Source organism: Prionailurus bengalensis, chromosome C1, assembly GCF_016509475.1.
Source record: "Prionailurus bengalensis isolate Pbe53 chromosome C1, Fcat_Pben_1.1_paternal_pri, whole genome shotgun sequence".
NCBI lineage: Eukaryota > Metazoa > Chordata > Mammalia > Carnivora > Felidae > Prionailurus > Prionailurus bengalensis.
The window spans coordinates 47,043,900-47,071,400 of NC_057345.1; the positions used below are offsets into that span (position 1 = coordinate 47,043,900).

At 42.9% G+C, this 27,501-nt stretch overlaps 1 protein-coding gene and 1 pseudogene across 8 annotated transcripts in view; both read right to left on the bottom strand.

The window, feature by feature from the left end:
* Nucleotides 1-27,501, bottom strand: part of DAB1 (DAB adaptor protein 1) — a 1,144,406-nt gene that overhangs the window by 667,137 nt on the left and 449,768 nt on the right. The gene's annotated exons all lie outside the window — the stretch shown is intronic.
* LOC122480563 lies at nt 24,216-25,537 on the bottom strand (annotated as a pseudogene).

The following is a 27,501-nucleotide window of genomic DNA, read 5'->3' on the forward strand; positions in this document are numbered from 1 at the left end:
AATAAACATTCTTTCTCTTGCCTCTCTGCACTTCTATCATTCCATAGAAAGATACTGCTTACTATTAACGATAATGGAAACTCATATATATTGCTATATACTTTATATATATTTCATTTTATTCTCATAACGATCCTATGAGGTGGGCACTATTATTATTTTGACTTTATAGATAAGTACTCTGAGGCTTAGAAACTTTAAGTAACTCTAACAAAATCACCTAGTTGCCTAAAATATAGCTCTCTGGTCCCAAGGATGTGCACACAACCACTATGGCATGTTGCCTCTCAAAATATTGAGATTTAAATTCTGTTTCATGAGTGGTGTCAATGCCTTGGATGGGGCCATTTACCGAATAATGCACAGCCACTTCTCAGACAAGGGGGGAGGTGAAAGCAGACTGCTTCTGGGACCTCGCACAGGCTAGGTCTGTGCAAGTCCGCACGGTATGCAAATAGTTTACAGCAACAGAGATACGGTTCCCAGAATGAATCATTCTCATGCCCGCCACCGAGTGAGACGACTGTAGTGATGGTTCAGCCCAGCCCAAGCTCAGCTGGACAAGGCTAGTGAGGACGGAGGAGACTGAGAGCGTCAGTTGAACTCCTCGGTAATCAGAGAATTATCAAGTTAATATACAAGTATAATCTGTCACGAGACAAAGTGAAGGCAAATAGATTCTAATCACTGCTAACTTGCCCGTGTCACAGCGTTCATCAAGTAATATGTATGGGATCTCTGCGGGAGCACTGATGCTCCATGAGGCCCGTGGGGGTGGAGGGTTAAGCACCTGGAACAGGTGGGAAGGGAAGAAAAATAAGTAAGGCAACAGCATCTTTGGTATCAATAGTGTTCATTTAAGCTGCTTCTGTGGCCCTCAGACAGTAGCCGCTTAAACCGGGGGGATATTTCTTTTGGCTTAACCCACTATGGGGACATTCCACAGACTCAGACCATTAGCCTGGGAAGAACCTTGAAGATTTATATTCTCCAACCGTCTTATTGTACAGGTGTGGAAACAAGTGGGTGGTGGGATATAAGATAAAAATATAAAAATAGGTAACACGGTATTTTAGAAATAACATTAACAATGAATCTAGGGAAGATAGGTTTCTATAAAAAAGCAGGATCGCCAAGATAGGGACTAGTGAAAACTGAGCTGAGTCACCCTAACTCTAGTTGGTGTCAGGAGATACGGTGGGAGGGGACCACACAGCACACAGTGAGCTCCACACCCTTCTCTTGATGATACTGACACGAGAAGGGAAGTCCATGCATGAAGTGACTGAGGAGGCCTGGGGGGACCACCCCGAGGGCAGGAACCTCATTCTGTGTATAGGCCTGTGTCCTTGAGAAACTCTTGAGCTCTCCCCGGGCGCACTTCTCCGTCTCCAGCACAGATGATGCCAATAATTACTCATATGATGAGCTACACGTCGCAAAAGAAAGTGGGGCCTATCTGCAAGAACGCGTGGGAATGACCAAATCTAGATATGGGAGGGCCGAGGAGTCCTTCCTGAGGAGCGATGTGAAGGAACAGTGGGGTTTAGACAAGCATAGTGGGATGGGATGACAGGGTGGCCCAAGATGGTAATTGGGGCGGAGAGAACCACAAGTGGCATGGAAGCAAGGGGAACAACACTCTTGGCAAGTATACGGGGTGGAAAGGTAACATCCCAAGTACGCCATCGCTACGTGCTTGTGTTGTGCACCACCGTATACCCCAGGACGTGAATGTGCACTTACCCCTGCACACATCACTTACTAGTAACATATAAACAATTCATTCCACTTTGTGGACTCAGCATCTACAATGGCTCTGGTTGTTTCTAAACTTTCCTGAGTTAAAAAGGTCTTAACACACAGAGGTCCTCAGGTGGCTACACCTGTATATATGCAGGTGTCCCCTCTGGAGGATGCGAGCAGGGCCTGTAAGTGTTAGGCTGAGCCGCACCTAACTCAGAAAAAAGAGGCAGCCATTTGGCAACTTTGGAACGTTGCTGTCAGGCCTCAGAATAATAACTGGTGGATCGTCTGTCAAGGCTCACGTGTACTCGTTAGCCTGAAAATACCTCTCAGAAATCAGGGAGCAGTTCACCAAAGTGTCCTGTAACCTCTCTGAGGTCTCTACCGTGAAATGGAAGTTTTAGGAGTTTTCCTTTTTACCTCAGAGGATGGGGACTTGAGGATCAAGACAAACCATCGGAAAATGCTCAACAATTGCTTTGTTACCCAGCATACTCTGTTCATTTAGTCCCATCAACATACTGGCAATCTAAGAACTGGCACCATTTTCAATGCAGGAGTTTTAAGGATCAGAAAGGCCATTCTGGCTAAAGTCACAAAGGAAGCTGAAAGGAAACCGCGACTCTGGGAGCTTGGATCCTACATCCTGTGCACTTCAGCACCTTGCTCCTTGGGTTCTCTGCACAAGGGGCGTGTGTTCTCTGAACGAAGAAGAGTCAATTAGGTGCTCACAGACCTCCCAGATGACAATTTGTCACTGGCAGGTGCAAGGCATGCTCTGAGGGCACTCTCCATCTGAGCGTCCATGCCCTCAGCACAGAGCAAACCACGGCCAATGACATGGTTCCTGCCCAGTGGGAATGAACGCTAAATGGTAGGCAGGCCTGCCTTCCAAAGACTATTAGTTCCACTTCCAATTTTATTTCTCAGTTTCAAGGACAAAAGCAAAGGTTGGAAAGTTTTGCTTTCTACAGAACACTGTACATCTCCAAAGAGTGCTAATATGCATCTCACTTCTCTGAAAACATCCAATGTCTGCTCTAGCAACATGGAAGCTCCTGTCAGAAAATCTGAGTCTGAGAATAAAGTCTGGCACTTACTAATTGATGATGACCTTGGGCTAGTTCACTGTCAATATATTAATTTGTAGATTGGGAATAGTAATACCTCCTTCTCAGCATTTTTGCACGCAATACTTAGAAAGGTGACCTGGGGGAGATATGGAAGTAAGGGTATCTGCCCAGTAAAATGTGAGTTTGGTGCTCTACTCCCAAGAAAGTGGTTTATTATCCATGTGTACCTTCCACAGGGGAAGGTACTCCCCAATGTGTTGAAAGTTTAATTACATGAGTTTGAATAAACAAATATGGAATTTGCTAAACTTTTTAAGTTTATGTATTTTGAGAGAGAGTGAGCAGGGAAGGGGCAGAGAAAGAGAGAGAGAGAAAGAGAGAGAATCCCAAGCAGCCTCCACTTTGTCAGAGGGGAGCCCGATGTGGGGCTCAGACTCACCACCCTGAGATCATGACCTGAGCTGAAACCAAGAGTCTGATGCTTAAACGACTGAGCCACCCAGGCGCCCCACAAATATGGAATTTTCTTTGCTTCATATTTCATATTTGATTTTTAGCCAAAAAGTAAATTTATATGGTTGGTTCCTCTGAGAGTTGTAAACATATCATCAGAAATCACTTGGATTGTCGTGTTACCTTCCTTTCCCATGAGCTGGAGCTTGTATTTTCCTAGCGCCATTTGAAGGGAATGACCAGAGAAACTCTGACCTGCATCCTGACCCTCAAGCATCAAAATGACTCATTCAAGACTTTCAAGGTAGCTCTTCATCTCCTGAGATTGTATTTACACTTGATCTTAGCCAAAAGGCCGAGAAGCGATTCCTGAGATTGTATTTAAATTTTGAAGACATTTATAAAAGTAGCAAAAATGACAAAGAATTATAAATATCCATGGGTCTATGACAAATAATTGGTAATTATTAACGTTTTTGTCACAACTGCCTTAAATGTTTTTTTAAATAAGAAAATCAAACATTTTAGGTAAGATTGACATCCCCTCTGGTTTTTGATGTGAGTCTCATTTCTTCTTCCCTTTCTAGTAGCTACCACTTTCATGGATTAAGTATCTTCTCCATTTGATGTTTTTGAAAACATTGTATGTATGAATATACAGTATTGTTTAATGTTTGTGGGTTTTTTTAAAAATTTCCACGAATGACATATTGTACATGTACTACATATAATTTAGCACACTTTTTCACTTAAATTATGTGTTTCAGATCTCATCATTACCTTGTACTTCTTAAGTATTCGAATACTTCTTAAGTATTCCATCCATTCTTCAAATAATGGGCATGAAGATGGTTTATATTTTTCTCCCATTTTAAATAGAATTGCAATGAATTTTCTGGTATAGGTGTGTTTGTGCACATGTCCACAATATTCTCTGGAGTGAGTCTGGAAGTGTATGTACATATTGTATAAATATGTGTGTGTGTGTGTGTGTGTGTGTGCACGCATCAGAATTACTGGGTCATAGGGAATGCATACACTCAAGACAGCCAAATTGCTCTTTGCAAGTATATTATCAATTTATATTTCTCTAGAAATTCAGGATAATCATAATTTTCCCTTATTCCTTCACCAACACTTGTTCTTTCATACCTTTAAATGTTTCCTAGTCTGATGGATGAGAAATTATTTTTCTCATTATTATTTCAATTTGATTTCCTTAGATTGATTATTAAGGTTGGGGACTATTTACAATTACTCATATGTGAATTTCCTGTGCATTTTCTTTCCTCATTTTTCTATATATTTTTTGTCTTTTACTTACTGGTTTAGCATTTCCCTAGATACTTGTCCTTTGCTATATGTGATGAAAGTGTCTTCAGATCTGCAGGTGATCTCACAATCAGCAACTTTTGCCACACAGTGGCTTTTTATGTTTTCGTTTTTTCTTATTTTTTTTAATGTTTATTTATTTTTGAGAGAGAGAGAGAGAGAGACAGAGCTTGAGCGGGGGAGGAGCAGAGAGAGATGGAAACACAGAATCTGAAGCAGGTTCCAGGCTCTGAGCTGTCAGAACAGAGTCTGATGAGGGGCTCAAACTCAAGAATTGAGAGATCATGACCTGGGCTGAAGTTGGAAGCTTAACCAACTGAGCCACGCAAGTGCCCCTGTTTTCGTTTTTATAATACATTAATTTAAAATTTTTAAGTGGTAAAACTTACCAATCTTACCTTTTACATGTTAGGGTTTTTTTTTTTTTTCATATTTATGGATTTCCCTACAACTCATTTTAAGAGCATTTGGATATTCTACATGAGTTTATGCAACCATTTTAAGGTCTGTTTTATGACATGTAGGTTATCCCAAGGTTCTAAACCATACATTTCCTTTTTTTAATGTTTGTTTGTTTGTTTGTTTACAGAGAACGAATGGAGGAGGGGCAGAAAGAGGCGGAGAGAAAGACAATCCCAAGCAGGATCCATACTGTCAGCACAGAGGTGGATGTGGGGGTGAGATCATGACCTGAGCCAAAATCAAGAGTTGTATGCATAGGGGCGCCTGGGTGGCTCAGTCGGTTAAGTGTCCAACTTCGGCTCAGGTCATGATCTCAGGGTCTGTGAGTTCAAGCCCTGCATCGGGCTCTGTGCTGCCTGCTCAGAGACTGGAGCCTGTTTCGGATTCTGTGTCTCCCTCTCTCTCTGACCCTCCACCGGTCATGCTCTGTCTCTCTCTGTCTCAAAAATAAACGTTAAAAAAAAAAAAAGAGTTGTATGCATAACCAACTGAGCCACCAGATGCCCCCTAATCCATACATTTTCTTCCCTTCTTTCCTTTCCCATCCTTATTCAAAAATGTTTTATGTCTCACCCTGCCCTGAGTAGAGTTGTCTTCCTTCTTGCATACTCCCTTTTCACTCTTTCCATAACTCTTTGTACCATGAATTCTACTCTACCTGAGGGGTCCTTAGGGCAGAGATCTTGTCTTAGATCATTTTTTATTCTCAGTTCCCAATGGAGAGCCTGGAGAAGAATAGATACTTGAGAGAGAAGTGTATTAGCACAGTCTTAGCAGCAGTGATGCGAGCAGAGAGTTAAGCTAGTGAGAATACCACTGTATTCTGAGGGAGGGAAGACCACCCTGAAATATCCTTCATGCCGAAAAGGACAGAAGAAAATGGAGAGTGGCCAAAGAAGAGTGAGCAGTTAGTATGAAGAGGGCTCTTGGAACGTTTGCCATGGTAGTGAGGATAAAAGACCAGGTGATGCATGGTCTGGGGTGTTGATAAATGTCATTCACTCAACAAAAACCTTTTGCACGTCCATTATTTGCCAGACTCTGCTCTAGGCAATTTGCAGAGATTTGACTCCCAAGACCACTGAAAGGTGGCATAAAATGTCAGAGACGTGGACAAGTTTGTACAAGTCTGCTTTGAGCTGGAGTGGGAGGGCCAGTATGCAAATCTGCTCTGGGTAACATCAGAGCCCTTGGTTCTGCAGTTGATCTTGGTGCAGGTACCCTCTGATGGAGGGGCAGGGGGATGTAGTCCCTAACCACATGGAGGCCAGACGACCCTGTCTTCCTTCCTGCCTCTCTCTCTTATGAGCCGTGAGACCTTGGGTATGTCATTTAATTGTTCTGTGCCTCACATTTATTTACTCATTCTGAAAAACAGAATGCTTCGTTACCTGTTTTATAGGGTTTTTGTGAATGTTAAGTAACTAAATACCTGTAAAACGTCAAGAACAGACCTGACGTTGTCACATAAGTTCCCGCCATTATGATTATTTAATGAGATAGCACGTTGCCTTATGACCAATCTGACTCTCAGATTCCTGGTAGATCTGAACCAACAGACAGAAGTTACTGAAATTCAGATTTAAATGTGATACAAGGAAGATGTCTAAAGTAACTAGAGTGGCCAAGATAGCTTCCCCAAATAGTGAGCCCTCACCACATTCTGGTGGTGTTTTAAGCTGCATTGGACATGGAAGGTTGGAAGAGACAACCTCCTCTGAGAATCCTTAGAGCAATAGGATTCTATCAGTCCATGCAATATCCACCCAAGTTCCAGGCCAGTGACATCATTTGGCATGCTAATGAATGGAAATATTTTCATGCAGGCTGGCCGATTCAAGCCATGCGTACAATGAAAAGGGCAAATCTTTTCATGTGAAATTGTGCATGAATAGAGACTCATTGCCCACATAAGATGCATTTTGGGGAAATGGCTCTCAACAAAGCAGGGTAAGAATATGCTGTAAGCTCTTGTGATTTGATTGTTTGCAGGAGAAACGCAAGCTGATGTTCCAGAAGTCATTGGTCTTGTAATAAGCTGAATATTCCTCTCTGGAATCAGATGTATACATGATTGAGACACTATGGTCAGGGGATAGAATGGAAAAGAGTGAATTGTTATCCATAGTGTATCTACTTGGTATGAGACGGTAAGCCTCGCGCTTAATATGCTACCTTCTATATATTTGATAGTCAATAATATTAAGATTCAGAGAGGTTAAGAGGCATGCTTAGAGTCACACAGCTAGAAGCAATGAAGCTATGATTTCAACTATGGTTCCTATATGATATGTATACCAGAGGTCAAAAGCTGGTGACTCATGGATCATTACCAGCCTATAAGAATTTGAAGAATGGAATTAATTGTTAAGATTTAAAAATCAGGGTATTTCATAAAAGTTAAATCCAGATTTCCAGGTGCTTTTGAAACATTAAAAGACTTGGCAACACAGGGTCCCTGGTCAAGTATGGCAACAATTAGGTGGAGTTAAGTATCCATTGGCCCTTATGGTTTAGGCATGCACTTTCCAAATGTCCACAGTCCTCTCTATCCCATATACTATATCCTAATTTTAGTGGCCCATTGACCCAGATGGCAATGTGAGTCATTGTCCCTATCTATAGGGCAATGGAAATAATGGGCAAGAAACAGAGGAGGATGAGAGCTGGTAGAACAGAGGAAGGGGGAAGACAGGTATGGAAGGGGAAGGAGATGAGGGAGACATAGAAATCCAAAACAACTACCACAAGTGCTTCAGTCAGAGACATTATCCTGCCTGTGTTCTGCTCAATTGACCAGGGGAACTTTCCTATCCTGCAGAATCAAGTAGCTCAGTACCCATTCTGGTCTGAATGCTCTTACTTCAGGAAAAATTACAAACCCGGCCTGGGGAAAAAATCAATATGCATGATATTTCACATAGCTCTTTGGTCAAGTCAAGGTCCTTGAGGTTAAGGGAAATAAGGCCAGAATGCCTCATTAGTACACTGAGCAGGCCTTGCCTCACTACCCCGATTCTTTTCCTTTCTTCTTTGTTGCTAAATTATCCTATTCACCTGTGAAATGGATCTTTTCCTGAGATATTTAAAAGTCCTTAATTAAAACGTCTTTATTATTGATCATCTCAAAGATGGTCACCCCCCTCCCTTTTTGTGTTTCTATAACCTTCCTTGCTTATCAAGTCTCTCAAAAATGTCCTTCCTCCTGCTTCTTTTCTATGAAATATTTGTTCTCGCAAAGAGCAGGTAAGTATCATGCTGGTGAGCATTGGATGCTTTTCTTAAAGACATTTTAAAGTCCTATTTACAATTTCTAACACTGTCTTTTTTTTTTGTTTTTTTTTGCAAAACTGACATAACAAAAAATCTTCTTTCATTTATCTCCTACCTATCTTTGTGACACGGAGGGAGTCAGTGTACCTCTCTGAAATTCAGGTCTCTCCCCTGGATAAAGTCTACCTTACATCATTGTAATAAGGGTTACATGAAGTAACACACATGAAAAGGTCTAGGCTAATCTTTTTCACCTATTGCATATTTAATACATGGTAATTGAAATGAGATTTCTACCTGTAATTAGCTGTGTGACCCTAGGCAAGTCTGTTAACCTCTCTGGGCTTCTATTTCTTGACCTGGGTAATAGAGAAGGCTGGACTAGATCTCCAAGATGTCTTGTAGCCAAGTGATCTATGTTTACTAAGCTGCAGGGATACTTGACTTGGATCTTCTACCCTCTGTGACAGCCTTGGATGCAGAGGTCACATCCTTTTACCTTTGTATCCACAGAACCTGGCATGACCCTGTAGCTCAGTAAAATATCTGATTTCATCACCAACTTGGCAGCTAGCCACATAAACTCCCCATATTTACTGGTGTCATGGTCTGTGGACGATATGGCTACTCTTGACAATTTGAGCATTCCATACCAAGCTTCTCTAAAGGAGACTGCTTCCCTGAAGCTGTTGCTTAAGGGTCAGCCAAGGTGGCTGGCTGATATGTCCCCTAAGCTCAGTCTTAGGTGATTGGATATAAATGAATACCCAGTCCTATGGCAACTAATCCAAAGGCTGACCAGACCAGCTACCTGCAAGGTGGCCAGGTGGGAGGGAGTGAGAGAAATAAAGGAGAGAGACCACCAGAGAGGCAACGGAACACAGTGTGATGGTTCATTTTATGTATCAACTTGACCGGGCCCTGTCATTTGTTCAAGCATTATTCTGGGTATTTTGGGATGAGTTTAAATTGATAAACTGAGTAAAGGAGATTGCCCTCCCTAATGTGGGTGGGCTTCATCCAATCAGATGAAGGTTTGAATGGAACTAAAAGGCTGAGAAAGAGCGAATTCCTTCCATCTGACTGCCTAGAGCTGGGATCATCAAATTTTTCCTGCCTTCGGACTTGAACTGAAGTATCAACTCTTCTTATGCCTCTTGTGTGTTGATCGTAGGTCTTGAAACTTAGCATGTGTAATCACGTGAGCCAATTACTTGTAATAAATCATATATGTGTATATATAGATATATATATTTACACATATAAATGTATATATTTATACATATATATGTATATATATGTAAAACCATATATGTATATATTTAAAGTTTATTTATTTATTTTGAGAGAGACAGAGAAAGAGAGTGCAAGCAGTGGAGAGGCAGAGGGAGGATGGAACAGAGGATGTGACGCAGGCTCTGTGCTGACAGCAGAGAACCTGACATGGGGCTCAAACTCACAAACCGTGAGATCATGACCTGAGCCTAAATAGGATGCTTAACCGACTGAGCCACCTGGGTGCCCTTACATATATATATTTTTTTTCTCTCTATAGAAACCATAAAAGCCTGATCTATATCTAGATACCCTGTCTCTCTCTATATCTATACTCTAAATCTATATCCTATTCTCTTTCTCTGGAGAACCCTAATGCAATGAGTCAGATTCCTTGTCAGGGATCTGAGCTAGGAGCTATGAGGAGCATGACTGTAGCTAGAAGCAGGAACTAAAAGTGAAAGGACACAGAAAGGTGAGGAGGAGCCAGGTCCACGAAGAAGAGTCACACCCTTGAGGGGCTGCAGCAAATTCAAGCTCAAGGAGCAGCAGGCACTGAGACGCTGTCGTGTCTGGAAGGGGAGACCGGATGCCCCTTCTCAGCCCGGCACCCTCAGCCCTGACTGCTCCCTGGCTTCAGTCCTTCCGGCATATCTGCTTTTACTTGTGACACTGGAAGACTTGGTGGCTTTTAATTACAGAAGCTGACCACGTCAGAGGCTTCAAGTCTGTTGGAAAAGATTGGGGTAAGGAAGGAAGTGGACAGAGAAAAAAAGAGAGAAAACAAAACAAAACAAAACAAAACAAAACAAAGAAAGAGGGGGAAAAGGAGCACGGGGGAAAATGATGAAGAGTAACTAGAAGGGCAGGGTAAGGGCAGTTTGGTCTGATGGGGAAGCGATTCAGGCGGAGGGCCAGTTACTCTACAGTTTGTACCCGTCCTCTACCACTACCATCAAGATAAGAGGACTCTCCTCTCCTTTTCTTGTTCTTTACTAAATAAATAAATAAATAAATAAATAAATAAATAAATAAGACAAACCTGCCTATTTCCTCCCGGGAGAATTGAATGCGATCAGTTCTGGCCATAAAGCCCCCTGGAGAAATTCACGGTGTTCAGGAAACATTAAGAGGCTGAAAGAAAGATGGTTTCTAAATCTCAGAGGAAGAAGCTTCGCAATGAAGTCTTGGACCTAATCATTTTATCCCTTCCCTCGGCCTGGTCACACTGCCAATTCCCCCAGCAGTAGCAATCACTCACAAAGGAAGAATCTCAGAGCCCAGGCAGCACAGATTCTAACCCACAATCAAATCGAAGCCTGCGTTCTGCGCTCATACAATTTCTGGTAAACACTGTCAATTTCAGACTTCCAAATGGGGAGTATATTTTTATTCATTTTAAGTTATGCTCTCTTTCATTTTCTTGGAGAATGGGACAACTGGGCAATCTGAGGGGTTTGATATTCAGCACTTATTTATATTTTTCAACATGTATATACACCTGTCAAGACATGAAGCCCTGGGCTTTGATGTTGAGACAAAGGAAGCACCATCCCTGCATGTCCCAAATGGAATATTCAAAGGCATGGGCTGTGGGGACATCCGTGCTCTCTAGCTATATCACAGATTAAAGGCCGAATTGGCTCAGACTTTCGCTGGGAGAGAGCATTAGCAAATGAATGAATTATTCTCTGTTTACAAAACAAATGAGCTTTCTATTGGCCAGGCTGTCGGTCTTCTTCCATTGCAGACCATTAATAAATGAAACTCTATTTGGATTTTACAGGCATATTTGCCATCAGTGTCACACCAGTGGGCAGACTGGTGGTGTGGAAAGAGTCAGGCTATGGAGTCCGAGAGCCAGAGATTCTAATCCCCTGGCTCTAGTATTTACTAAACCTGTGGCCTCTAGTAAGTTTACTTATCCCCTCTGAGCTTCCCTTTTAACATCTGATAAACTGAAGCAACAGAATCTAATGTCTACAGTTTGTGAAATAAAATCATAGGTGTACAGTGAGGGGCACCATGCCTGATGCTTGGTAAGCATTCAATAAATCTTCCTTCCTTCCAAAAAGGAAACTTCGCAATTTAAACAACTAAGAGCTAGGGATAGCCCTGCCCTAGGCAACGTAATATTTCACCACTGCAACTAGATTACAAGCAAAAGGGTAATTCATGAAGTTGCTGACCTGTGTTCCTTGGGGCCAGAACAGCATGTTGGTCGCATAAAGAGAATGAGAGGTGATCCCTGTCAGCAGTCTGCTCTACCTGAGTCAGTAGTGAGTTTACCTGGGTCCCTGGCCTTCTGCCCACGTCCAGAAACCGTGGGTCTCAGGCTGCCCACACCCAACCTGACAGTTTAAACGGCAGGCATAGAGAAAGCCCTCAGTCTTGCTCTGCACAAACATGGCTAACCACCTCATTTACAGGAAGTGAAGCCTGGCCAGCTTGGTGGATGGAAATGTGCCTAGTGCTCTTAACTTCAGCGGATCCCCCTGGACACGGTCCCCGACCTGGCGACAACTTCTGGCTCCTAGAAGTGGATATGGCTGGGCCACCTGATAAAGTAGCAGGTAGGGAAATAAGTCATGGTCTCAGGTCATGATCTCGCAGTTTGTGAGTTCGAGACCTGCATCGGGCTCTGTGCTGATGGCTCAGAGCCTGAAGCCTGCTGCAGATTCTGTGTCTCTCCATCTCTCGGCTCTTCCCCTGCTCACGCTCTGACTCTCTCTGTCTTTCAATAATAAATAAATGTTAAAAAAAAAAAAAAAGAAAGAAAGAAGTCATGGGCCTTGGAACCAGGAGGAAAAGATTTCAACCCCTGTGTGGGTCTATGATTTGAAATCTCAGTTTTTGCATCTGTAACATGAGTATAGCAGGACCTCTGTACGAGGAAGGCAGGATTTGCAAAGAATGTTCGTATTAGGGACCTGGGACTTGGTAGACCACTCATCTACCTTCTTTTCCATTATGTTAATCCACATCCCTTTGCACCGTTGTCCAGTTTATTAAACATTTTGATAGCTAATTATCATACTTGTCACCCCAGCTCCATAAAGATTATGATTACTTTTCCTCCATATTTTTAGTGATAGAAACTGAACTGCAGTGAAGCCCTGGGACGCTCTCGGGTGGCATTTATCAATTGTCAGTGCTGGGGTGTGAACCTTGGTCTTCCAATTCTAGAAGTGAGACTGGCAAGCGCATCCATAAATTAGAATCCCGGACACGCATTTTATAACGTTAGAACTACCGTCACCCTCAGGGAGTCTGACGTGCCCATTTTAAAGGTGGAAAAATGGGGCTCAGAATGTGAAATAATGTGCCCGGAGTCACATCACTGTCTGAGGCAAAGCCACAGTGAGAGTTCATCTCGGTCCCTCTTCTGATTCCCGTGCTGGGTTCTTGGCTCCTGAACTGAAATTACAGCCTGGGGATGTGTGGGCTGATTTGGCTGCAGCTCTGTTTTACCCTCACTCAAGGTTGCCCTAATCCCTCTACCCATTATCTTCTGTGTAACTGCTACCTGTGGGTGTGAATGAACTGCCTGGCCCCTGCAGACTTTTGAGTAGGCAATACCTATTTACAGAAAGCCATTTCCTATGCAAATAAACAGATTTTAAAAGCACTACAACAGAGCCCAACCAAGATCTTTTTTTCCTACCTGGATTTTTATTAATTGAATTTTAGAGATTAAAAGAAGTTGAGACTCAGAGTTTAGCAACCGACCCTAAAACTCACAGCGTGGAAGGCAGAACTGGAGGTTAGCCGTGGTGCATCTGACCTTGGCTCTTTCCCCTGCCCTGAACTGCAGCTCTCACAGGTCAGAGCTGAGCAAATTCACACTGTATGCCTTCACTTTCCATTCAGATCCCTCAGTGTAGAGTGACTGTAGCAAAGTTTGCCAAAAATCAGTTCCCTGGATGACGAGCTTGCAAAACAGGCAAACAAACACAAAAATGAAACCACTTCTCAAAATTACATGGAGCTTTAGAGTAAATCTTTCTGTAGAGTAAGTCAGTACTCTTTCTTTCTTATCTCCTCCTTTTTCAAAAATGTTTGGCTATTCTTGGCCCCCTACTCTTCCACGTGCGTTTTAGGTTCAGCTTGTCAATCTCCTTGAAAAACTCTGTTGGGGTTTTGATTGCAACAGCTTTGAATCTTTAGATTAACCGGGGGAGAAGGGACATCTTTATAGCATGGGTTTTCCCTTCCATGAAAATTTATTCAGGTTTTCTCTTTTCTTTCTTTCTTTCTTTCTTTCTTTCTTTCTTTCTTTCTTTCTTTTTCTTTCTTTCAAAGAGCAGGGTCTGCAGAGTGACCCCCATTTTTTAAAATGTTTATTTATTTTTGAGAGAGACAGAGCATGAGTGGGGGAGAGGCAGAGAGAGAGGGAGACACAGAATCCGAAGGAGGCTTGAACATGGGGCTTGAACTCATGAACTACGAGATCATGACCTGAGCCGAAGTCGGATGCTTAAATGACTGAGCCACCCAGGCGCCCCTCTTTTATGCTTTTTAATAAAGGTGTGTGTGTGTGTGTGTGTGTGTGTGTGTGTGTGTGTGTGTGACAAGAAATTCACTCAGTAAAAATGTACTGAGCATGGGGCACCTGGGCGGCTCAGTCGGTTGAGTGTCTCACTTCGGCTCAGGTGATGATCTCACAGTTCCTGATTTTGAGCTCCCATCAAGGTCGCTGCTATCTGCACAGAACTGGCTTTGGATCCTTGGTGCCTTTCTCTATCTCTGCCCCTCCCCATTTGTGATCTCTCTCTCTCTGTCTCCCTCTTTCTCTGTCTCTCAAAAATAAAGAAACCTTTAACAACAACAAAAAAAATGTATTGAACATGTGGTATATTCAAGGTCCAAACTGGCCCATCCTGTGTGAATAAGATTTTCTGTTTTTCCTAAACTTAACCGCTGTTGTTATTCTTGTGCAAATTTCACAACTGGCTCATGCATTCTCATTTTGTATTTCTCACAATACAAAACGTAACTTTTAACTTCAAATTCACAGCATTTCTTACTATTGACCGCATGGAGGAGGGGACAGTTTCCTAGGATTCATTCAGAATGTCTCCTTCCTGTTAGGTGTGGGTGTGTTGTTTCAACTTCTCTGGAAATGAGGCCTAAAAAAACCAAGGAAGCCCCAAAGACTCTCCAAGCCTCACTGTGTGTCTTCCCTTACCATGCTGCCACATAGAGAGCTCTGATCCTTAATATTGGAGGTACTGGCTTTCGTTAATTAGCCATTTTTCTTTCTTAAACGCAAGCATCTGATTAGTGATTAGATCACACAGGCCTTACTTAAAGCAATTAGGAGTAAATACTTTAGCTTTGTTCAACGAGGTAGGATCTAGGCGGCTTAATCATGCGGGAAAGAACAAAGAAACTTCAGAAAGAACACACTGGCTGTTCCTGTACTCACTCTACAACTGGCACCTAATCTGTAAAACAGCAGTGGGGTTTCAGAAATAAATGTTTCTTCAACAGAATGCACAATGCTGGCCTAAAAACTGAGGCATCTCCCAATTTCTTTGATCTGTGTAGCAAATACATATTGAGGGCTGACTTATATCCCAACACCGGGCTAGGAGCTGCAATACAAGCATCACAAAGATCATCGTGGTCTTTGCCCTCATGCTCATGTGGTCTAATGAGGAATATAGATAAATCAACATTGCAGTTAATAAAGCGCTTGGTTGACATGATGAAGAAAAGCACAGAGAAGGCATGCAAAGTATAGGAGTTCAGGGGAGGGATGTGTGGTGTAGGCAAAGACCCTGAAGAGGTGATGGCTGGCTTGAGAATGTAGAGGAAGGTTAGGACACATAGAAGGTAAATAATAAAGTAAGCATGGGAAGTGGCAGGAGATATGAGAGGGGAGAAGCAGACATGGGCACATGATGCAAAGGACAGGGAGCCATGTTCAGGAATTCAGACTTCAACCAGGACGGGGTTTGCAATCACGGGAAATGACAGAAGGAGATTTGCTGTTTGGAGAGATCATTAAGGTTGCAATGGGGAGAACAGATTGAGATTGACTTGGGGAGGTGGGGAGTCCACCAACAAGGCTACTTCAGTAGTCCAGGCAGAACATAATGACAATGGCTTCCACCAGGGTAATAGCACTAGGAACAGATGAAAAAGTTGAAGCTCAGAGAAGACGGGGGTGCCTGGGTGGCTCAGTCGGTTAAGCATCTGACTCAGGTCATGATCTTGTAGTTCGTTAGTTTGAGACCTGCATCAGGCTCTGTGCTGTCAGCTCTGTCAGCACAGAGACTGCTTGGGATTCTCTTTTTCTCTCTCTCTTTCTCAAAATAAACAATTAATTAAAAAGAAAAGAAAAGATAAGCAACTTGCCCTCTGAGTGGTAAAGCAGGATTCTGAAACAAGTTCAATAGGGCTCCCAAAGCCCGTGGTCTTTTCACTGCACCCAGTTTCCCTGCCATGTGTAAAGGACAAACTTAGCCTTGGGGGATTGAGGAGTAGAGTGGGAAATGGGTCAGAAAGAGAACACACTAGAAAAGGAAAGACCCACTTGCACCTGCACACGAAGGGGGACCTAGGGAAAGGAAGAGGAAGGAATTCATGTTTGTTGGTCTCTGTGGAAGGTTGTCTACAGTGCTTCTCAAACTTTCAAGTACCTAAGAATTTCCTGGCATCTTGTCAAGATTCAGATTCTGATTTAGTAGGTTGGGATTGGGGGCCTGAGATTCTGCATTTTTAATAAGCTCCCAGGTGAGGCCAATGCTGCTTGTCCATGGACCACAGTTTGAGAAGCAATGGTAGTGGAATGGGTGAGTCCCGGGTTTAAGTCAGACCAGGACCTGAATCCTGGTGTTGGTGCTTACTCACAGCATGACCTTTAGGAATCTGTTAGTTTACAGGGCTGATATAACAGAATACCAAAACCTGGGTGGCCGAAAACAACAGAAATCTCATCTCAGAGATCTGGAGGTTAAAAGTCTAAACTCAAGGCATTAACAGGGCTGTGCTCTTTCTGACAGCTTAGAGGTGAATACTTCCTTGCCTCTACTAGTGTCTTGCATTTGCCAGCAATCTTTGGTGCCCCTTGACCTGCAGATGCATCACTCCAGTCTCATGGCTTTCTTCTCATTCTGTGTCTTCACATTGTCTTCCCTCCGGGAGTGTCTGTCTCTATGTCAAAATATCCCCTTTTCATAAGAACACCAGTCACATTGGATGAGGGTCTACCCTAATTACCATTCAAACTTGACTACTTCTATAAAGACTCTATTTCCAAATGAAACCATATTCTAAGCTACCAGGGGTTAGGATTCAATATGTCTTTTATTGAGGAGGGGGGCGCAGTTCAACCTGTAAGAGGCAAGTTATTTTACTGCTTTGAGCCTCAGTTTCTTTATCTGTATAATAGGAATAATAATTCCTACTTTATGAAGTTAAATTAAATGAATAATAAAGGCAGAGTGCCAGCACACAATAAGGATTCAAACCAATATGGCTAAATATTACTTGGCACTAGACATTTAAAATATATCTCACTTAATTTTTTTTTTTTAATTTTTTTTTAATTTTTTTTTCAACGTTTATTTATTTTTGGGACAGAGAGAGACAGAGCATGAACGGGGGAGGGGCAGAGAGAGAGGGAGACACAGAATCGGAAACAGGCTCCAGGCTCTGAGCCATCAGCCCAGAGCCCGACACGGGGCTCGAACTCACGGACGGCGAGATCGTGACCTGGCTGAAGTTGGACGCTTAACCGACTGCGCCACCCAGGCGCCCCCTCACTTAATTTTTAAAAAAATTTTTTTAATGTTTCATTTATTTTTGAGACAGAGAGACAGAGCATGAGCAGGGGAGGGGCAGAGAGGGAGACACAGAATCCAAAGCAGGCTTCAGGCTTATAGCTGCCAGCACAGAGCCCAACACGGGGCTTGAACTCACAAACCACGAGATCACCACCTGAGCCGAAGTCAGACACTTAACTGACTGAGCCACCCAGGCACCCCTAAGAGACTCTTAAAAATTGAGAACAAACTGAGGGTTGATGGAGGGTGGGAGGGAAGGAAGGGTGGGTGATGGGCATTGAGGAGGGCACCTGTTGGGATGAGCACTGGGTGTTGTATGGAAACCAACTTGTCAGTCAATTTCATATTTTTTTTTAAATTTTTTTTTCAATGTTTATTTATTTTTGGGACAGAGAGAGACAGAGCATGAACGGGGGAGGGGCAGAGAGAGAGGGAGACACAGAATCGGAAACAGGCTCCAGGCTCAGAGCCATCAGCCCAGAGCCCGACGTGGGGCTCGAACTCACGGACCGCGAGATCGTGACCTGGCTGAAGTCGGACGCTTAACCGACTGTGCCACCCAGGCGCCCCCGTCAATTTCATATTTAAAAAAATAAAATAAAATAAAAAAATAAAATAAAATATATTTCACTTAACTATCACCACCACCTGGCCTGTGGTGCAGCCATCATCATTCCCAGTGGATATCAAAAGAGACTGTGACTTAACAAGGACAAGAAACTTGCACAAAGTCACACCATTATCAAGATTTAAATTTTGTAGTGTTTATTTTTGAGAGACAGAGAGAGAGACAGAATGGGAGTGGGGGAGGGGCAAGAGAGAAGGAGACACAGAATCCGAAGCAGGCTCCAGGCTCTGAGCTGTCAGCACAGAACCCAACGCAGGGCCCGAATCCATGAACCATGAGATCATGACCTGAGCCGAAGTTGGATGCTTAACTGACTGAGCCACCCAGGCACCCCTATTATTAAGATTTAACATCCAGTTTTCTCCAAAGCCTGTGATGTTTTTTCTCACTCCAACAAGCCAGACTGGGGGTACTGGCAATGGAGGTGGAGTTAAAAACTATTTCCTGCTGAGGCAACAGCAGAGAAAGATGATTATTATTTTTATTTAATCATGTAGGGACATGTGCTGAATACAGATTCCGGTTTCAAAGTGCCCAGAATCACAGATGAAATGTTTAGAGAGCTCAGGGAATGGAGGAAGGAGGGGGCAAAGGACAGATGATATATGAAGTCCAGTGGATTAATCATGTTCACCAGCTTTTGTCATTCTTTTTCATGTTGCAAGGCTGCATGGGCATTTTTTTTAATAGGCCACAGAAATTCACAATCAAAATTTCAAAGCTAAAAATACCGCCATGCCATCCTGGAGAATATTAAACAAACGAAACAAAACACCTGAGTGTTTTCCGGCCAACAAAGAGAAATGTGTAGGCTGTGACGAGTAATTGAAACTACTTTTGTCTGTTTGCAATAAACATTTGCAAAACACAATATCCTTTTGACATTTCTGTGAGGATTGCTCATACTCTATTTTCTGCAAAAAGCCTTCCATTCTTACTAGGTTCCCATAATTACCTCTTTGGAGGAAGACCATCTCAGCCCTTGGAGACATTATCAATTTTCAACGGTTGATTCCTAATTTTTGTTGATGTTGCTGTTATACTGAGCCATCTCTTGAGGATGGAGAACCAATACCATCCCGAGCTATAGAAAGATATGGATAGCCGGAGAGCTAGCCAGAAAAATGATGGGGATGGGAAAGCAGGTAGCAGTTTGAGGATATTCCTTCCATATTTGTCAGTCTTATGGTTATTGCATGGCCCAACAGCAGTAAGGGAGCTATAATGTCTGGGTTCTGATCTTAGCTCTGTCATTTTCAAGCTATGTGGTAAGGAAATTACTTGAACACTCTGTGCCTAAGTTTCCTCATCTGTAAAACTGGGATAAACATAGTCCCTACTTCACAGAATTATGAGGAATAAAGAAGTTAATATGTATAAAGAGCTTAATTATGTGCATCTTAGAGTACGTACTCAGTAACTGGTAACTAAGACTGTGGTTTGCTTACTTGGCATGAAGAATGATGGATGGCATGGGAGTCAGAAGGTGTGCCACTTGCCCTGTGTGATATCTCCTCAGTTTGATTTGCAAAGTGGATCTATACAGCATCCACATCAGGCAGAATGTTATAGGACACAGTTATGAGTCTGTAGGTATTTGTTTTGTTTGTTTTGTTTCTTCTAATTGCAAAGAGATGCCATTGGGGCACTTTTTAGCAGGGGAATCAAATGATCAGATTAGTAGTTTACAAAGTTATTCCAACTACCCTATGGGGAACAGCCTGGGCAAAGGCGATACCAAGAAACCAGGCAGGTGAGGCATGACAAGGGCATTGGCCACGGCGGTGGGGGAGGAGATGGAGTAAAATGGACTCCACATGTGAACTGCGGGCAACTCCACGGGACTCCTAGAAGGGGGCGGAATGGGAAGGACGGTACCAGGTTGCAGAACAACTAGACAGGAGAGCAACTCATTGAAAGGTATGCAAGTCCTATGAATATTCTGGGTCAAAGGCAGAAAGAACCACCACAACAAAAGGAAGTAGAAATGCCTGTATGGAAAAGAAGAGAGGAAGGAAGAAGACAGGAAGTACAGCTTTGTGGAGAACCTAACCTCTCCATGGGGTGTTCCAGAATTGCACTATAGGCTGAGGGAGCAGCACGGTCAAGGCCTGGCAGAAGAGGATGCTGCCATATTTGAGGAACATTGTGCTTTGCCACTTTTGTACAGGAACAATACAGCTCTGAAGTGGTGTTTATTCACACCATGCAGGTGTGCCTTTGCCACTGAAACACGTCGTAATCCCCTATGACACAAAAATGACTTCTTTTGTATCCCCAGGTATATGTAGCACAGTCCCATGTATGTAACAGAGTTCTTGGTAAATACTTCCTGAATTTCACAAGTTCCTGAGTAAAAGATAAAGCATCTATTAACCATCTACATTTTTGAGAGCTTGTGTTAGGCTCTGAGAAGATGGAAGATGGAGGAGATATGGACACTGATCTTCCCAGCCCAGGTTTCCATTCCCTTTCTCTTCACCCCCTCCTCTCTCTGTCTCTGTCTGTCTGTCTCATACATACATATTCACATCCACAAACATGCGTGCATATACACACACACATACACGCCCCACGTACTGCACCAAAAAGGGGAATGAGCGACTGGGAGTCCAATACTGAATCTTTGCACGGACAGAATCCAGGCCTGCACAAGTCTATCATTCTCAGACTGACAGGCTGACTGTGGTGTGTCCTCTTCATGGTCAAGTGCAAGAAAGCAAGCCCAGCTCTATGATCCAATTTGAAGCCACTGCCTGCGTCGCATCTGCTTACATCCCATTGGCCAAAACAAGTCACAAGGCTGAGTCCAAAGCCAAGGTGTAGGCAGGTACAACCTGCCTCCAGCAGAAGCTGCAAAATTACCTGGCTAAACAGTATATAGGTACCAAGACAGATATAGAACCATGGTTACCTTGGACAAGTCCTTTCCATCCTCCGGGTGTCCTCACCTCTGTAAAAAGCTTGGATCAGATCCATGTGTCCTGCAGAGTGAAATCCAGCCCTCCAGTAGCACATAAAATCAATTTAGTTAGCACATAAATTTTAGTAAATTCTTAGATGTGGTATTAACAAATTTTGAGCACATAAAGTGATGACGATTCACTTTTGAATTTGCTTTCAATCTGGCCAGCTACATCAAGGATAAAGTCTGAGTAAGTTCCTATAACAAGCCCAAAATCTTTGCTGACTTCCCCTTTTAATAATGAGCTAGCAGACCAAAGCGTTGAGCTAGAATTTCCAAAGAGTGCTCTGTTTTCATTTCATTTATTTTTGACTACAGTATATTTATAGCAAGTAATGCCAGATTTTAGTTAGTTCTATAAATTTTCTTTAAAAATACATGTTTTTAAATAAAAATGTGAGCCTATTTAAAGCAAATATGAATTATTGGTGACATACAGAGAGCAAAAAATCATGGCTATCGGCTGGAATAACTGAAGTTTGGGAAATTCTGGATTTGGCCATCTTTATGGTTCTGAGATCCTGTGATCAATGTTGACTTCACTGCTCCAGCTGTGGTCTCCACGTCCACCCCAAGGCTTTCTCAGAGGAAGATGAGCTTTCTCAGACGAAGGGGGTTGTCCTTCTCTTCTGAAGTTTTCTGCGACCTTTCGTTTCCCTCTCCCCTTTAAATTTGAGCAGCCCAGCTGCCAATATGACTACCCAGCCAGATGTATTTGATTGACATGCTCATCCCTGCACAATGGGCCAGAGTCAGTCACCCTGCGGCTGTCCCTGCCCTTGGCATTGTGATGCATGGGCCCAGATTCCAAATGTCATGTCACATCTCCTCATGGCATCAAAGCACCCTTGAGAGCAGGAAACCCTAACAGATGGCTGAAATGCCTTCAAAAAGACTCCTCCAGACATCCTGGGAGATGCACAGAGCCCTGTCAGTGGTGACGGGTTGCAATGTATGCTCAGCAAAAAATGCCAAAGGGAGGAGGGGGTTCCCATACCCACCGAGACCACAGAATGCTGGTTCAAATGCTGGGTAGCAGCTCCCTTAGCACGCCATTTGCTTTTGCAAAATATTTGTTAACTCCCTGATCTCAATGCTTCCTTGGACTTTTAATGGCCCTAGAGTGCAACGAGGGAAAACTTTTTATTTACATGAAATATTTCATTAAAAAGCAAACGAATGGGGAAAGGTAGTTTTTCTCACAACAGTGGACTGTCACTCCTTCTTGTCCAGGAATTCCTAACTGGATTTTCTGGATTCTTCAGAAGCTCACAGTTGGTCTTAAAAAGGCCTGTGAACCTTCCAAAATTACCTGCAAAAGTTTGTGTGTGTGTGCACATAAACAGGTTTCTGTGGAGAAAGTGTCAAAAACTTTAGTTCAGATTCTCAAAATGGTCCGTGTCTTGTTAGAAACCACAGGCCTAACAGTGCTCCTTAGAGAGAATACATGGGGCAGAAAAATGTCAAGCCAAAACAAAATGAAATTAAACTGGGCAGTAATGTAAGGTAAGGGTAATTTTCCCCTAATAGAATATATTAAGTTAAAACATTTGCCATTTACCATCACTACAATTTCGAAAAGGTTATTTTAGTGTAGCAGGACTACACTAAATGAGAAAACATTTCAGAAAGGCCATAAGCTCAGATTAAAAAACTAATTCAGCTTTGTTTTTTTAAAAAAATGACTATACCGGGCACCTGGGTGGCTCAGTTAGTGAAGCATCCAACTCTTGATTTTGGCTCAGGTCATAAGCTCACGGTTTGTGGGTTCAAGACCCATGATGGGCACCAAGCTGGCAGCGTGGAGCGTGCTTGGGATTCTCTCTCTCTCTCCTTTTCTCTCACCCCTCCTCTGCTCACTCACTTACTCTCTCTCAAAATGGAAAATAAACTTAAAAAAAAAAAGACTATTTTGTCCATTTTCATTTCACTGGTGGCCAGCATCAATCTGTGCACCAGGATTTTGGAAGCACTGTTTTCAGAGTGGGGAATTCCTCCTCAGCCTGTAAATCTTTGGAAAACTATGACCTTCTCTGGGATTTCCCAGAGCTGAGTTCATGGTGCCCTGTCCCATCTCTGTTCCTGGACCACCAGAAGAGAAGTCCTTTATCTTTGACTCCACGATGCTATGACGCCTAGTACTATACCCCAAAGCAAGGACGGTGGGTTCCCTGCAGCAATTCATTCCAACAGGTATCGACTCTGTTCCTTGTTGGGGCCAGGCCTTGAGCTAGACATCAGATATGGAGAAGCACAAGGCAGCGTCCCTTCCTTAAAGGGCTCACCCTATAGAAGAGTTGGTGATAGAAGGGTGTAAGTGGGTACCATCACCCACTCCACTACTCTTACCCCCTGGTAGTCAAAGGAGCAAAGGAAACAATGAATGATATTATCCAGGTTGTATCACATAATCCTTATTTGCATTCAGTGTCCGAAACCCCAAATAGAACTGAATGAGTGAATTCTTTTCCTCAAAGGAGTTTAAAATGCCTCTTCCCTTTAGAGGCGTGTGACAGAGACTAGAGAATGGAGGGTGTCGTAAGAAGCACTTTGAATGCAGCCAGGAAGTTTGCAGACACGTTGCTATAGCCTCTCTAGCCATGCAGTGGTAATCTCAGTCCTTAGTGGAGGTTTTAGGGTCCCCTGGGTGGCTCAGTTGGTCAAGCATCCAACTTCAGCTCAGGTCATGATCTCATAGTTGATGCGTTCAAGCCCTGTATCAGGCTCTGTGCTGACAGCTTGGAGCCTGAAGCCTGCATCAGATTTTGGGTCTCCCTCTCCCGCTGCCCCTCCCCTGCTCACGCTCTGTCTCTCTCTCTCTCTCAAAAGAAAAGTAATAATCATTAAAAAAAGTTTTTTAAGTAGGTTTTAAATGTTTGCTTCTACAAAGGCTGGGGCTTCACTGACCCTTGTACTAAGAGCCCAAAGGAAGAAACCAGTGTCAGTGCACACACTGGAAAGAAACAGCATGAGACAAAGGGAAAGGCAGCCAGCAGAATCTGGAGGAGAGTTGTAGACCCACCAAAAGGGAAATGGCTCCCCTGATCATAGGGCCAAAGTGAGGGCAAACTGGAAGCTGATGTCAAAACCCACTGTACAGTATGCAGGCTTGTAGACACTTTTAGGAGGGCTTTCATTCTTTTTCTTTTCACTGTGTTCCACTTAATTAAACATTAAAGCACAAATGGATGTCCCCTGTGGGGACAAATAAAGGACATCAGGGGAGGAGAAGGGAAGCCTCATGGAGAGAATCACTCAACAGAGACCCCTCTTCACAAAAAGGGCCCGATACTGATTTCCAGGGAGGAGCAGGACAAGGTTAGCTCAAATTTGGTGATGACATCAGGATGAAGGACTGACCCTAAGCTTCCTGATGCTTTGATCTCTGGCAAGCATCTCGATGCATGCCCCAGAAGGAAGGGCCTTCTGATGCTGTGATCACACCATCCCCCTTCTTTTCACCAGGAGGCACATGAAGCAGCTGTATAATTCTGTCCAGAAACCCACGGATTATTTCAAACCAAGGATTCTTACTGTAATAAATAGCACAGAGATGCCTGTAGTTCCTTTCACCTACGTCTCTGCTAACATTTTTTACTACAGTGTCAGAGATTTGTTTTAGAGGAAGGGGCATCATATAATTTGTGGCTATGGTCTTTAGGAGGCCAGGAAGAAGGGCAATGTGTACCATCTGAAATTAAATGGCTGTAGAATCACTTATATGAACTGCCTTTGTTGCAGAGATGTCGAAACCAAGTTTATCAGCAATACCTCCTTGGGGGCACAGACGAAAGCCGAGTCTTCAGTGAATCCAGCAGCTACCCTGTCATGTCTTAGAAGTCCTCTGAGCTTGTTAAGAGGAAACTGATTAGTTACAGTGTATGTTTCTGGGAGAGCCACCTGAATGTTGCTATATCCATAAGCAATAGCTCCATCTTTTACAATATCACATGCATGGATAATGTCAGCTCTGGTTGGAGAGATTTCAATCTCAATCCAATTCCCATAACCTATGACTTCTGACTTTAAATCCATCCTAGTCAGAAGTTTTGCAAAATTTTCTGGAATTGCTCTGGTTCCAACTTATTTGTTAATTGGATCAGATATCACCACCTCCTTTCATTAAGTCAGTTCTGGAAAGGTATGTGATTTTCCATTAGGAAAAACCACCTCAGCTGATTCAATCGTGAATTGATTCTCATAATATTCACTGAACATGGTGACAATGACAGCAAGAACTATTTTTGCCTTAGTAAAGTCAGTTCCTGTGCATCCAGGGAATCCATTCTAGTATTTACTGTTAATTTGGAGTTATTTTCATTGATGATAGGCCTTAAAAGGACAGCACCATTGCTATCATGGACAACTGGGTATAGTGGTTTATTTCCAAAGATATATATAAATAACATTTAAGGAGGACTTTCATTCTTGATCATGTGTTTGATTTTCATTTAACTTCTTTGTTGTTTCCATCAAGTCCTGAGTTGAGAGAACCTCTCTTGCTATTTTTTCATAGCAAACTCTGACTAGAGTAGATATGGCCATATAGCTACAATTGGAAGTTATCTTTCAGGTAAGTAGAGAGTTAACTAATGGTTGCTACTCTCAGGTAAGTCCCAAGGACTATCACATAGGTTTTCTCAACACATGTGATAGTGATATTCCTCTTTCAGTTGAAAAGCCAAAGCACAGAGAGGTTAATTACCTTGACCCAGTACACAAAGCCAGCCAAAGGTAGCTGGGAATTCACTGATACCAGCACTAAGAGTCAAAGCAAACAACCAGAGGGGCCAGGACCCCAGGTCTCAGCTGCCCAGTCTTGAGTTTCTGAGAAATCAAGATTGAATGCTGTTCTCCACAATTTATAGGTATCCAAACGGATACAAGATTCATAAAGATGACTGGATGGAAAATGTCCCTATTCCTCTTGCAAAGGGGAAGTGTGATTAATATAAATAAGGGAAGGCTGAGATAAATTAGCAACTTGGAAAACATAAATGAATTTTAGAATGGATCAGAGAACGTAAGACTCAAGGGAATTTGGAAGTTATCCTGCCAAACTAAATGGAGATGCTGAGGCACACAAGGATATAATGGTATAATTATTTCTGCACAACAAACTAATGAGAGAGTATTGAATTCATTTCCCTATGTCCAGACTCAACACTCACACCACCCACACCCGGCATTTAGAGCATGCTCCACCAACTATGAATTATGATGAAGAAATTTTCATCAGAAAGAGAGAGAGAGAGAGAGAGACAGAGAGACAGAGAGATACAATTATTTTTTTTTTTTCCTCAGGGAGTCCAGACTCTGGAAGACACTACATTTTATTGTCAAGGGAGGATGTGAGGACAAAGTCCCTGGATAAATACATAAAGGAGATTCTTTAGCTGTTGTCTTAGGCAGAGGACCAGAATAAATCCAACAACTGGTCCATTTTGTTTCCTGGAGCAAGATGTGTGACTGCAACATTTCAAGCCCTCGATGACAACTTTAATACTATTTCCAAGTTCAAAGGTTTCACTTTGTTATTTGCTATTTCTAAAGCCCTGGGCCTCTGAGCCTTGGTTTTGTCAGGACAAGACTCAGGCCTCTGAGGAGTGTGAAAGCAGATTCCGTTTTCACTCAGATCAAAGTCTCATGTGAAAACATGTCCAGGGGTAACTCAATTTTCTCTTAAACCTACTCCAGTCAGGAGCAGCTTTTGTCAAGGTCACCAGTGACCTCCATTTTGTTAACCCACCACTCTGTTCTTGGTCTTTATCGACTGTTAGCATCATGCAGCACAGTTGGTCACCCTCCTCCGTGAAGCACACTCTTTACATGATTTCCAGCATGCTCCTCTCCTTAGTGTTCCTTTCTTCCCTGGCTACTCCTTCTTGTTCTCATTTGTTGATCCCTCCTGTCTCTTCAAACTCTCAAGGTCAGAGCTGCCCAGGCTTCCATCCATGAATACTTTTCCTTCTCTACCAAGACTTCCTCCAGAAGTGATCTTAGCCAGTTTTATCATCTATACATATCACCTATGGGGTGAAAACTTCCAAATGTGATTAACTCTACCTTCAAAATGTAACCCAACCACTTTTGACCACCTCCCACACTACTCCCATCATCTCTTGCCTGAATTTTTGCAACAATAATTTGTGTCCACTCTTGCCCTTTATCATTAGCTTTTTAAGAGACAAGGCAGACAACAAAACAAAACAAAAAACAAAAACAAAAACAAAACCATGGCTTCATGCCTCTGCACTCCTGTGGTTACTTATCCCAGAGTGAAAAACTGAAGTCTTCGTTCAACTTCTCACCTGTCGTTTTACCCCTCTGATTCTAGCTCAGCCTACTCCGGACGTACTGGTCTCCACCTCCTCCTCACACGTGTTAAATTCAACTGAACCTCAAGGCTTTTCCACTTGCCATTTCCTCTGCCTGCAGTGTTCTTCTTCCAGATACTGCAGGCTTGATCCTTCATTTCCCTCAGGTCTCTGCTCAAAAGTC